Source organism: Etheostoma cragini, chromosome 5, assembly GCF_013103735.1.
Source record: "Etheostoma cragini isolate CJK2018 chromosome 5, CSU_Ecrag_1.0, whole genome shotgun sequence".
NCBI classification, from domain to species: domain Eukaryota; kingdom Metazoa; phylum Chordata; class Actinopteri; order Perciformes; family Percidae; genus Etheostoma; species Etheostoma cragini.
This window is the reverse complement of record NC_048411.1, coordinates 17,933,744-17,946,952: the sequence shown is the minus strand read 5'-3', so window position 1 is coordinate 17,946,952 and position 13,209 is coordinate 17,933,744. Positions and strand designations below refer to the sequence as shown.

General features: G+C 41.4%; 1 protein-coding gene across 1 annotated transcript in view; it reads right to left on the bottom strand.

The window, feature by feature from the left end:
- The window catches only part of si:dkeyp-14d3.1 (transmembrane protein 132C), a 141,990-nt gene that overhangs the window by 24,297 nt on the left and 104,484 nt on the right, over nt 1–13,209 (bottom strand). The gene's annotated exons all lie outside the window — the stretch shown is intronic.

Here is a 13,209-nt window from a genome sequence, read left to right as displayed (position 1 = left end):
GCAGGGACTGGCAGTAATAAGCCACAGCAGGATCCCACGGTGATGCATCAATGGGCCACACACGGAGACATAGACAGCACAATTAAACACAAAATGGAGACCAGTGGTGCACATCAGCAGTGTTACTCAATCATTTTACTGGAAGAAGTCTGGGAGCAGACGTAATGAAACTTGGGCCTGTAAAACTGAAGAAAAAAAATTACCTGACAATTTTACATGGTTGGAGATGAATGGGTTTGTATTTGAGAAGTATGTATCGTAAAGGGGAATTTCACTAAACTTTTAACCTTAGTTTTGTACCTTCTTCACCCTACTTGTTTTTAAGGCCCTTGAATTTTAGAACATTAAAAAGTGCCAAATGTGGTAGTTTGTTTTCTTACAGCTGTGGTAGGCACTAGCAACACTCAAGACATTTTTGTACCTTAAAATAATGTTTACAAAATCGTTTCAGTGGTTCATCAACTTGTAACAGGGTTAACTGTTGGTCATGTCGCCATGACCAACAGCCACTTTGCTTGTTTGGAAGCAATGATGTCTCTCTTTCTCATGGGTGGGCCAAATTCTCTGGGGAGGCAGAGCAGAGAAAGGGGAGTTAACCTTGCCCCTAATGACCTCATAAGGAGCAAGATTCCAGATTGGCCCATCTGAGCTTTCATTTTCTCAAAGGCAGAGCAGGATACCCAGGGCTCAGGTTACACCTATTGCCATTTCTATCCACTGTGGCACCATAGGCAGGCTTAGGGAACGCATATTAATGTAAAAAAAACTCATAAAGTGACATTTTCATGCTATGGGAGCTTTAAGGCAATAATATTCTAGAAAATAGACTTCTGCACTTCCTCTTGGCTCTGTTTTCAGGTTTTAGAAAATGCCTGTGATGGGAGACTTTGGCCACACACAGGTCATTTCATAGAAACACAGCATTCCTATTGGCCATTCTGCGCAAGCATTGCAACAGAGATGGTGAGGAAGAGATGCTTTCTATTCTTTTTTTGAAAGTGCAGGGATGTATCGATTATCTCACTTACACAGTACACATTTTCTTTATCAGGGATAAATGAACCCTTTAGGGGGGCCTGGGACAAAAATACTATTGGGTCCTGTGTACAAGATGGATCCTCGGATGATGTAATTATGCAGATGTCATATTAAGGCTCCTGTTATTCCAGTTGAAATTGTACTTTTACAGAACTAATTCCCAAGTAATCAAATCACAAAATACACCACATAATGATCCTGGAGCCTTTGGGACCCTGATGGTTTTGGGGCCCTGGGGCAGTTGCTCGCTATGGCTTCTTAGCATCCGGCCAAGTTGAAGTAGAAGAAGCCATCGCCTAGTAACACCTGAAACAATTAGCCTATCACTTGTCAGCATTTATTTAGAATGGTGAGGAAGCAACTTTGCACTTATCTCAAAGTAATGACTCTCCAGTACAAGGTAACAAAGTTAATACTTGTATAGCACTTTACATAGAAAGAACATGGCAGTAATGGAGTTATTCACATGCTCGTATTAATAGTTTTTATTTAATGAAGTTTTTTGCATGCAGCATGCTTTGTAGATTCTCAACCGTTGACACCTTTGTTGCTTTTCTTACAAGCCAATCTTCCCCCTCAAGTCTCACAGATTTTGTTCAATAATCTGTGGGAGAACTGCCCGTCTGCTTTATCAAGGATCTCTCTGTTAGCATTCAGCACACTGCTCTGGGTGGTAATGTGCTCTGGGCCGTAATTTCTGCCTGTGTCTCTGTTGGATCTGAAAATAAGTGAGATTTATGGTGTCAGCATGAGTGACATGGGCAGCATGAGAAGTAGCAAAGCTGCTGCCGGTCCTGCTGTTGCGATTAGCCTCTGCTTCTGCCCTGCACTAACACATCCACATTCCGACCTCGCCATCCTGGCTACGGAACAAATGAACAGGTCAGGCACAGTGTTGAGTTAGGGATTTTAAGGCCTGCATTATTCATAGCGCAGCAGAGAGAAGATAGGCTGGTAAACACAGTGTATGTGTTTCGGGTGTCCTGTCAGCCCCACATTGTTTTGGCTGTCCTTAAGCCAACATGCTTACCAGATAAACTGTAGCAAGGAACTGTCACAAGTCAGGTGGTATAAAAAACCTATTAACTCAATCTGGTGCTAGTACCACCATAATTAATAACGTGCAATTGGACACAAGACTCTTTAGGATTTGTCATGTCATTACTTAAGCAAAATCATTAAAAGGTACTAATAAGTATGCCAATAGTCAACTCTAAATGAAATATTCATACTTCTGATCAGTAATAGACAGATATATCGGGCCAATATTTGCGTTTTTACGTTTATCGCATCGGCCAATACGCGTCTGCTGCGTTCGGCATGAGTTTCCCCCCCGCATTATTTACAGAGAGGCGTCCACAGGCAGTTCTGTGTTGCTGGAGACACTGCAGTTCACGTTCAGACCATGCGCTGTCCCTCCACCGCTAGCAACATGATAGTCTTAAATCACAATTCAAGCACTTTATTTCAGTGGCTACTTTTTTAGGATTGTTGTTTTCTTGTTTTTGTAATTATTATTTAAATGTGTTGACAAAGGACACTTGTAATGACCTGATTATAGCTTTCTTATAATATGTCAACAAGAAATGCATCATCAAGGCTGTTTTGTGGATGTTGATGAAAGCCTTTTACCTTTGCACAGTTAATATGCAGTGCACCCATCCCTATGATGCACATTGCACTTATAATTTTGGTGATATGAATGTAAGATGATTGCAGAAGTAACACTGATCTGTGTTTTTGTTTATTATTTTTAAATAAATGGCAGAGCAGATTCCGAAAACAAATCCAGTGTGGCAGAGCTTACATTTGTATGATGTAAATTGAGAGAGCAAAAGCAGTTTTAGCTCGATATATCGGCTTAACCCTCATGTTGTCCTCGGGTCTAATGTCAACATTAGAAATATCAAATAACTTTGGAAAAAACATCAAAAAAAGCAACCACAACATTTAAAAAATATCAGAAAAAGCGATAACTTTTTTTCGTTTTTGACGGGAAGACAACACATACTGTTAAGAAAATCGGCAGCCTGTATTGGTCTAAGGCTGATGATATAAAAAAAACGGTATTGGCATTAAAAAATCCATATTGGTCGATACTACTACTTCTAATAAACATTTCTACCCCATGGTGATAAAGCAAGCGTACGTGTACGGAAACTGAAACGGGAATCGAGGGATGGTGAATTATACGCTGTAGACATTAAACGCCACTCAGACGGTGTCCTGAAGCTATTCAGCAGACTAAAAGAGACATGTCCTTTCATCAGCTCCTCTCTCCACGTTGTGCTCAATGCTCAATGTGGCACTTCCTCCCTTCTATTCCAGTGGGTGTTTAATTGGCTGGAAGCGTGAAACATGGAGGAGAGTGGGAATAAAGGCCTTGGTAGCACCATGCAGAGCGATACATCACTGCATGACAGCGCATTGAAGTGGTGGGATGGTTATGAAGCCAACACACTGCCTTTTAATGAGGGTACTTCTCTACTCTTCCTGCTCTTTGCTCCTTCAACAAAGAGCCAGTTCCTCTCTGGTCTTCCCTTTTCCCCCTTTTTCATTGCTTCTTTTTAGCAGACTGGATGAAGGTGGCATTAGTAGGTAAAACAAAAAGAGCCCCATGGTAAGTAGGAGGTACATGCCGGTCAGAGATCTGATCTGCTTATTTCTGTTGGCTGTGTGTGGTCCGGAGAAAGAAATGGGAGATCATGGTGATGATCACCCGGATCACAAGGTACCTCATTCCATAGTTAAGAGAAATTATAGAAAGGACACTTCATTCCCAGTACAGAGCGGAAGTCAACTACCCAAAAAGTGGCAATATGTGAAGGAGCTGAAGCGTTCGGATGGTTGCTGTTATAGGCGGGTGTCGATTGTGGCCCATGGTACATTTGTGTAACTAGTTATAGTGCATTCTGAAAACAAGTTTTTTGCAATCTATATGCAAAAACACTTACTCCCTTATGATAGATACCTATTTACGAATATGCTCTACCTAGGGCAGTTTCCTAGTAGCCAAGTATGAAGCTTAGGATTTGTTCAGAAAAAGTACTGAAGTTGCACTTTCATGAGCTGATTGGCATTCACAGATACTCTCATGCCTCACAATCACTGGTTCATTCATCAGCTGCTTGGGCAAAAGCTTAATTTACAATCAAACTCAAGCAAGTGTACAATGCTGCCATGATAACCTGACACTTCTCACTATTCCTGTGTTGATACGCTAACGCCAACGCGTTCACTGCTGCAGCTAATGTGCTAAGCTTTTTGGTATTGTTCATATAATGTTTGTGTATGTGTATTTTGTGAAATACACTTATTTGTTTTCTTCAAGAATTAGATGAGAAGGCCATTGCTAGTCTGATGCTGATTATCTTATTTTAGCATAGCATAAAGTCTGACAACAGGTAGAAACTGCTATGGCCCTGTACCTACCATAACTTTAAAACCTAGCTAATAGAAAAGTTATATCTTGTTTGTCCGTTTCTAAATCAAAGTATAGAAACGGAAAAGTTGTAGTATTATGGGGGTTATTTGCATTATTGTTCTTTGGAAGGAAGATTTTCTGCGGGTTGCCTGACATCCTCAAGTTTGATGACACTACATTCATTCACAGAATCCTGGTTGCTGCTAAGATTCTTTGAGGTCTCTCAAACAGCAGAGCCATCTCCAAAAATTTAAATGCATAACCTTTTGCTTTAAATATTCAACTCATCCACTTACTGGAAGTGTCTCTGCGTGAAATAAAAGAATAAAGCGTTGTATTTCTGAATGTCTCACCTGAATTTGACTTTTGATGAGCAGGCCAGTGTGACTGTGAAAGCAGCAAGGTAAGAAAAAGAACATCAAAAGACAAAAAAATGTTGCTTCCTGTTGCTTCTCACAGCACCTGAAGAAAAAAAGGGCTGCATAAACTTGAACAGACACCTCTGAGCTTATAGTGGACTCAGTGCTGGAATGATTAATGTTGTATTGTTGCCTTCACAAACTTCAGAAGAAGGGCAACCAATGACGGATCAAGAACTCTTCATCTGAGCTGCTTAGTCACTTATACCTCATTGATGTTTTAGTCACATCGAAATGCTCTCAACTGTAAATTATTTATGAGTGCACATGATTAACGGGTAAACTTTGACTGCGGGGAACTGTCACAGTGACAAGCTGCTGACAAGACAAATCTCCCCGCAAATATTAATAACTGTCTACTAATGAACTGTCCCTGATTCTGAAGGAGTCTACACAGGTTATTGACAGTATAACTTGTTTTCCACAATGCAAAAATTCTATCTAAGGTTTTATTTTAAACGTTTTATTTTCAGTAGAGACATACAGAATGCAAAGAAAGAGATTTTTTGTGTGACTGGAAGTGGTAGAGGTTTATGAACTGCAGCTACAGTGCTCTGTATTCCATCCATTCACCTTGAGGGCATCTCTTATAAACACGCCTGTCCAATAATATGCGTACATTAACAGTCAGAGGGCTTATTAGTGTCTGTACTCTAAAGATAAAGTTAGGAATTATTGAGGACTGGTGCTGAAGGGACGGATCCACCCTCTGGGGTCCAGTGGTCGTGAATTGCACCTCATGCTGAGAAAAGGAGCTTGTGAATAAAACATGGCTGGACGTAGCTGGAAGTATAATATTTAACATTTGTAGGACGAATCCCCTGCAATTCTCATGAATACCATACCTGTAATACATCTCGATCAATGGGTCATAAGGAAGGAGCGGGTGTCCCTGGTGAATTTAAATAACAGCTAAGGCTTAGCTCTGGAAGAATCAAGGTCAGGCACCAGGGCAAAATGTTCTCATGAATGGGTCTATATGATATATGACAATAATGTATGCATATCAATATGTGTGATAGCCGACAAAACTAGGCGACCGCCGGCGGTAAGTTGCGGTGACGACACCTAAGTTTAGGCACTATAACAATGAGGAAAAAGATCCTGTTTTGGATAAAAACAGTCCCAAGGAACATGCGTTTCCTGGGTAAAATTCCTTTGTTTTCCCTGGGAAGCTAACTCTGCTCTGCGGCTTGAAAGCGCTGTGTTTGATACCTGTAATAACACATTTAATTAACTAATTTCAGTTTCAATTTCAGAACCTATTTGTCATATTCACTTAGAGCATTTTGTTATTTATTAAGAACATTTTACACTCTTCACAAAAATAAAACACCTCCCTCTCCCCTTCTAAACCCGTCCTTACAAATGATCAAATAATTATTAATTTCTTACACTGCACTGTTTTATTCTTGTATTTTGATCTTCTTCTTTTATTTTTTTTTTAATTGCCATGTTGCTAAAATGTGCTATAGAATTAAAGTTGCCTCGCCCTACAACCTCAGCATGTCAGTCAGTCAACAGGGCGTCGTCAACACAGGGGTGCCTGCCTGTCACAGAAGAAGCATAACGTTGACCATACTGCGACCACTTTCACCTCGTCGTTATGTACTGTCTGGGTAGAATTTTGAGAAGTGTAACCACACTTGCAACCGCTTTACTGGCATTGCAGTGACTCTCCGTCTGCACAACAGCTGTGTGTGTGTGAGTATCGGAGCTTTGCTATCGAAAGATATGCCTGCGCTACTGTCCTCTCGGGTACCAAAATTTAAATTTGGGACAGTTTGATTTAGAGTGATTTGGTCCTCTGTAGTACCGATGTAATTTGGTCGGTTACATTAGTCTATATATCAACAATGTTTTGATTACGTGATTGCTTAGGTGCCATGTCAGTCATATTGGCCAGATATCCGTCAGCTTCCACATTCGGTGTGTTGGCATTCTAAACTCTGAGGACTGTGGTTAACTGCTTATCAGATCTCTGCAGGGTAAATCCAGACAGCTGTAGACTATCTGTCCACTCTGGGTTTTCTGTTGGAGGACTAAAACAACTTTTGAACGTAAACACCTTCCACCAAAACAAGTTCCTTCCCGAGGCTATTTGCAGAGGCACCTTGGTGCACCGTGGAGGTGCTGATGTGACCGAACCCGACCATAATTTCTAAATATCTGTCCAAACGGGTATCCATGCCTTAGTGTGGACTAGCCAGACTCTCATTTGCAGTGCTTTGGAGGAAGCTCTGGCAATGCAAGACATTGTGGTGTATACAGCAAAAAACGTGAAATGCTTACAAATTACATTACTTAATGTAATGAGAAAAGCCTGACCAGCAACAAAACCAACCCTCTGCTCACCCAGAGATGAGCAAGAGAGAGCTGCAGGGGCTTAGGGGAGGGAGCAGGAGGATGCTTTGGCTGATGCTGGCTCCAGTACTGTGATGTCTCACTGGTGCCCCTGCTGTTTGCCCATTGAGCGGGGGGCCCAGAGGCTAGAAGGCAATGAAACAACCCTGCCTGCGCCAGTGTGCTCAATTTCTGCCCAATATCTATCACACTCAGCGGATCGATGAAGAGTTCTTCCTTGACAGCCAACCATGCCTGCCGGGGATGACCTCCTGATCTCTGATCTGATTTCCTTACCCGGCTCTGATCGAGATCCATACCGGCAGCTTAGCTTGGCTTAGCTTGGCTTTGCTGCTCTCTTGACACAGACCTCTCTCAGCAGGCACAAAGGTCAGCTCCACTGTAGAGTCCATTACCGCTTAAAAACAAATACACACATTCCTCCCAAACCTCAGTGGGCCAGGATTAAAGTCAGAATGAATAGAACTTGGAAAGAGTGTGGAGTGGGATGTCTGCAATAATGGGGAGATGCGGGGTATGGATGTGTGCCGAGCCTGTCACTCTCAGATTGACGTGTCAGTGGATCCTGCCTTTCCCCTCATTCCTCCCTGTACAAACTATTTTCACCATAATTGACAGGGTTAGTAGAACAAAGAGGGCTACAGTGACAGGGACGAAAGTTCACAGCATTCAATTAGAGAAACTACAATATTGGAGCTTCCAAAGGGGACAGTTCCTTACCATTCTCTGTGGGCAACACAAATGCATGAATGCGTTGTTGGTCATCTTCTGAGAACAACACAGTAAACAAGTCATTTGACTTCACTGCTGAAGGAGCTTTCAAAAATAATGTGGGAAGGTTTGCTTTCTTAATTGTGGCTGATCCTTTTCTGATGCCTCTGTAATGAGCAAGCCTTGCAGAAATTGTATCTGCAGCAGCAGAAATTAAAGCTCTAATCACATACCACACAAGGGAGGTTGTGTGAGTGTTACAAAGTGTGTTTTTAAAAGGTAACAAAGCCACCCCAATAACTTAAGGACTTTCAAATACAAAAGCATTTCAGTGTATATCTTCCTGAGTGACACTGGAAGAATTTGCTATTAAACCTCTGTTCTTTTTTGAAGTAATTCCCAGTGTCATAAGAAGGTACAGTAGTTCACCTTCTCTCTTTACCTTACTTGTTGCCATACATGCAGTCACAGTGACAACGAGTGTCAGCCCTTCTGAATACCTTTTACGTCCTGCGATGGCAAAATGTTAAGCCATTCAGCGGCAAGGACTTTGATCGCTTTCTGGATTAAGTGACCATTTGTCCCGATCTGTTGTCCTCTTTAGAATTACACGTAGTACCCAACATGTGCATACTGCGGCAGCCTCAATTAGTGCTACCACTTCATCATCAGCCTCTAAACTGTAGAAGATGCTAATGGATTGCTCGCTTGGGGTCCATCCATCAGCCCTTTATTGTAAACTGTGGAGTATGACTCATGCTATGTGGAGAAAAAGCTATGTTTCATTATGTTCCACTAAAACAACAGTGTCATGCGCCAGCAACTCAGCACTAGTGGAACCGAGCGGCCAAGGTTATTAGATGACTAAAACCAGGTACTTTCAAGCAAGGAGTACAGGACGTGCTCTTTTGATAAACAACTTGCATGATATTACATGGAGTCCATGTGGCATTTGTGCAGGATTAGCTGGCATGTAAGTGCTCATGTCTCTCAGTCTAACTATGTGTTTGATAAATGGCTCTGTTGATCTTGCTTGCCTGGCAGAGAAGATGTGCATTGCAACAGAAGGAATGGAATCGAAAGGGGTAAAATAATACATTCATCGGAGGATGTTGATAGATGACTTTATCATGTGAGACCCGAAGTGGCCAGAGAAGGCCAATGTGATGATCTATTGTTTAACGATACATTGGAGCGGTACACGTAAATACAAACGGCTGCCTTCATTCCTCCTCATCTCTATGGCTGCAGATGCTCGTGTGAGTGAGCACAGTTTGGTGTCTCGGCTGGAACAGGAAGACTGATGAGGCCAGATATGATGTATGCCCTGTCCTCTTGCTCCCTCTCCATCACCAGGCATCCACAGCATGGGTAATGATGATGAGGGCAGCCTGGACGGCAGCATATTACTTCACAATGGTAAAAGATAATGGACCAGTCTCCTACTGTGCAGGGGAATCTGCACAGGCATCCAATTACTGCCTTTAAGATCCATCTCAAGATGACCCAAAAAAACACACAGCTCTTTCACACTTTAAGTGAAACGCAGGATGGCGACACAAGGAGGCAGATGGTGACAATTAATCCACAGTACATTGTTAATATATGTATGTATGCTTGTCTGGAAAACATATAGGAAAAGAGAAGAGGTGGAGAAAAAAAACCGAAAAGATCTTAAAAAAAAAAAAAAGGTAAAGAGAAGACGAGCCAGGACAGACGAGAGGTATTACAGTCAATAGAAAGAGTTCCCAGGCGTTTGCTCACTCTAAACTGACTAAAACTTTTGAGAACTCTTTTCATTTTCTGCTTTTGAAATAATTGCTGCATTTGCAGAACTCCTGCTTCACGGTTTGAAATTGGTGACAAAGTGGTGAGCGTTGCTCTGAGCCCTCCCAATGCAGGTGGGTCTGTGGCAGCACACAGGAGGAGCCCTCTTCAAAGGGAATGGGGACAAAAATAAATTTTGTCTTTCAAAATCATAACACTGCTTTCCCAGAGGTGTTACCCATGGCAGAGCCCATCACTTGGCTGGGAAAAGGCAATAAAAACACATTTTTATAATAATCAATTCCAGCAAAGGCACAGTAATTTAAAACACGACATAAATTGTCTGGGAACGGGTATGAGGAGCCATTGAAGTAATAGGCCATAAATGTGATTAAACCCAAAATAAGCTTCTCATTTCTAATAGGCATTAGTTTTATTACATTAAAACCTTTAGAGACATGATCAGTTATGGATCCTCATTCGGTTTCTGAGATTATTTCTGGTCAAAACACAATTACAGCAAATTTCTCATTGCGTCAAAATACAGTTTAGCTTATTAGACTAATTAGTGCTAATTACAGATGAAAGGACCTTCTAGAGCAAAACCACAGAGCTGTTGTGTCAACAGATGCCTTCAGCATGCTCTGTGAAGTCTCCCCTCTCAACTAGATTAAAAAGAGTGGAGAATTTGCTTGTGTTTCTCTCTGTCTCTGCTATCTTTGAAAACACCCCCCTTCTTCCCTTAAGTCTCTTTCTCCTGTGCTCTTATTTCTTTAATCTAAGTCTGCCCTCACCCAGAAAACTGTATCAGTCGGTTATGCAAGCAGCTTACCACCCAGAATTAGGTTTCGTTGTTAGGTGGCGATCTTTGTGACTGTAGTAATTATTGAGAGAGCAAACGAGGAAGTGAGGTAACAAAGTGTAAAAGCGTCAAATTCCGTGTGAGGAGGTAGGGGGTCAAATAAACACAAGACTCTCAGTCAGGAGGCCTGGGTTCTCATCCCATGTGAAACTAAAAGTCAACTGTCATTTGGAAATTTTACGGAATCCATATTTAACAATGATGTCAATGACGTTGCCGTTAGATCCTCGTTTTTAGTAGTTTTGCTTTGCCAGACCATCCTTCACAGCACTGTGGAGCAGGGTCTGACTAGTCTACACAGCATTCTGGGAAGAGAAAAAAACGTACTCTGGTTTATTGCCAATTCTTCATACCAATCACAGTCGTCATGGGCAGCAGTAAGAACCCGGGCAGAGCCACGGTGTGGCTGCAAAATAGCCTCGGGAAGGAACTTGTTTTGGTGGAACATGTTGTCAAAGGTTGTTTTAGTCGTGGAACAGAAAACACAGGTTGGACAGATAGTCCTGCAGATATCTGAGGAACAGTTATAAGTAACAGACGTCTGGCCGAAAAATGTGAAAACCGGCAAAATTTCCAGCGACAGCGGAGCAATCCAGGAAGTGGAACATTGTGGATATAGACTAGATTGATGTTTTACCAAGCCAAACAAAGTATTTTTGTTGCTTAAACGTAATTCTGTTTCAGAACATTTACTATGTGTTTAGAATTTTTTTCAAATAATTATTTGTATTGTTTCCATCTAGAGGTAGTACATATACTATCATATTGTGTAATTTCATTCTCCAATCAGAGTACAGCTCCTACTTGTAACAGTATTCCTCTACTCCACAGGATCTTAAGCCACTATCAGGCATGCTCATACCATAACATATACACCTCCCCACACACAAACCCACCCATCCACGCACCCATGCACGCACGCACGCACACACGGACGCATGCACGCACATTAAGTTTACAACGCTTCATATGTGTCCTGCCCCACCTTGTTGAAATGTTGTCTTTTGTTTCGGTCTTCAAACATTGATTTAGTTTTAGGAGAAAAAGACCATCCATCCAATGGGGTATTTTAGCTTGTCTGTATTTTGTTCAATTTTGATTTTAAAAGAGTTGGTCATCCATTTTGGCATTTCTAACCAACCCTTACCTTAATTAGAATTAATTAGACTAAACTGCCACTGTGCAATGATAAATAGAACATATCATACGTTCTATTTACCGTCGCATTATATTACGACATTATAGGTTGATTTGGGAAATTGACCCATAATGTCGTTGAAGTATGGGGTTGTGTTGCTAAATCTGTAATCTTAATTAACTGTAGCTATCATTGATCACAACAATGATCCACTATTGGAAAAACATACACAAAAAACTACAACAATGACACCAAAGAGGGTGGCTTTTAGTTCATCTTTATGCTTCTTAGAGAACTGTAACTACAAAGGCAGCAGGATATTCATATTTCTTTCAAAGCTCCTTTAAGCAACATTTTTCAACATTAACGCTGACTGTCTGTGATGTAATACTGCTAACACTGTTGATCAACACTACAGTGTGCAGCACCATGTTCTGCTCATAACTTTGGCTCTCAGAGCTTTTCTTCTCAGGAGTTGGGGGTTGAAACAAGAGGCATAAACACAAGTAAACATTAGACTGAATTCGACCAATGGTGCCAAAAAGGGGATGTGAGAGTGCTTTGTTTCTGCTAGATGAGTGAGTAATGTTCAAAGCATGCCAAAAAGGAATAAATCAATCATATTTCAGATCAGTTGCTGAACACAAAATATCCACAGAATAGAGATGTCCACAGGCTGCCTTGTAAGTTAAAAACCTGAAACACTTGTACAGTATAACATATACAGATCAATTTCCTTGAAAAGCGGAAAAATGCATTATGGTCAGTCAACTTGTACTCTTTTTTCACCCTGACGTACATCTGGAGAAGACTAGAGAACGAACAGCCAATAGCCCGGAGCTGAAATAGTAAAAACATGATGTTGGATCTACAGTATCCCGTGGGCAGACATCTTTGAGTTATAGGTCTGACCACAACTATGTGTGGTTTTCCATTATGATATTATATGTTCCCGCTTAAAGTAATCCAACATTTGTTTTATGAACACAGAACACACCACTACATCCTACCATTGAAGAAGCTGATCGTTTTGGACGTTTGACTATCCGCCCCCATTTTGTATACCATGGGCCTGGTTACAGAAAAGAAATTCTACCTAAACCTACTTAAAGTTCTATCTTAACTTCAGATAAAAGAATGTCAGATTCAGAAGTCTCTGTAATGAGGCCCCAGGTCTCTGCTACATCTCCATCTTCACTACTCTATTAGTGACTTCAGTTCTGTGTGCAGAAAGCTGTATTTTTGTTTCTGTAAAGTGCTATTTGGGTGGCTTGATGTGCCTGTGTGAATGTGTGTGTGTAAGGGGGGGTTTGACGGCACTGCTCTTACATCACCTGGCTTCCTCTTTCCTATCAGCTAGGAGTGTAGCAGGGGGAAGGGAGAGGAACTTATCTGTGGGGCTTTCATGCCACAGTGATCCCAAGTAATCTAATTCAGATTCTTTCTCGCTTGTGTGCTTCTCCCATATTGGTGCATGCAGATTGCA